The sequence below is a fragment of the Penaeus japonicus genome, unplaced genomic scaffold (assembly GCF_977035675.1).
Source record: "Penaeus japonicus unplaced genomic scaffold, GWHDUDI00000001_assembly GWHDUDI00000002, whole genome shotgun sequence".
NCBI classification, from domain to species: Eukaryota; Metazoa; Arthropoda; class Malacostraca; order Decapoda; family Penaeidae; genus Penaeus; species Penaeus japonicus.
The window spans coordinates 25128738-25129739 of NW_028234404.1; positions in this window are offsets into that span (position 1 = coordinate 25128738).

Consider the following 1002-nt stretch of genomic DNA (forward strand, 5'->3'; position numbering starts at 1 on the left):
GATCCTGAGGGACAGTGATCATACCCTTGACTTGGATTGTCAACCGGCATTGCCACTGAACCTCCAATGTCCTAACCATCCGATAGGCGTTGTCGAAGCCCTCAAGTTTAGGTGTACTGAGGCATGCGGTTAGACACTCCCTTCAAGTCTGTTGTCACCCTAAGCTGCTTTTTGCCATTTCTCCCAACCGACGCCGGAGGTTGGGCCGATGGATCGACAGATGTGGAGAGTCCTGTCTGGCCCTCTTTAGTTTTCAGAATCGTCATTTGAACCGACGCCAGGGACTTCTTGACTCGGGTGCAGGCTTGGAAGGGCCAGCCCGAGGCCCTAGTACTTGGATAAGCTTATTTTGAAGCTACGCCAGAGCCTTGTCCATCTTTTTAGTTTTGTCACTAGCAGCCTTGTAGGGCTCCATTGTGACTACCGCAATCAGGTTATTGCTAATATCAACAACATAGGAATCAATGAGGAGAAGCTGTGCGATATTGGCCAACAGCAACAAGGTCCATTGAGAGCACTCGCAGGACCATTGCGAAGCCTGCAAGTCAGGGACCGCTTGATCCTAGACCAGCCAAGTGACCTGACGGTGTCGCTCAACCTCCAGGACTCCCATCTCCCAGCACACGGGCGCCGCAGATGGCAAACACGTGGGTAATTACAAGCCTAGGCCTAGGGGGGGGGGTGATCATGTCTAATAGATCAGCCCCTAGGAACCATTTGGTCATCCCTCCTCAGTGACCCCCCATTGGACAGGCCACCTCAGCGGGAGGAAGAGACGCCACATCCAGGGAGGGTTAAGCTGGGAGGGGAGTTCCAGCCCCTCACCACGACAAGGCGGTTCCTACTGTCGGAGGTGGTGTCCTAATGGTATCATTGCCGTTATACACCGATAGAAAACGCAAGCACAGTAGTACCTCGCAAGATTCATCTAAAAATCTTGGTTCATACTTTTCCTACTGGAGAAACCGGCGTCATAATGGTATTAAATGTTAGAAAAAGACC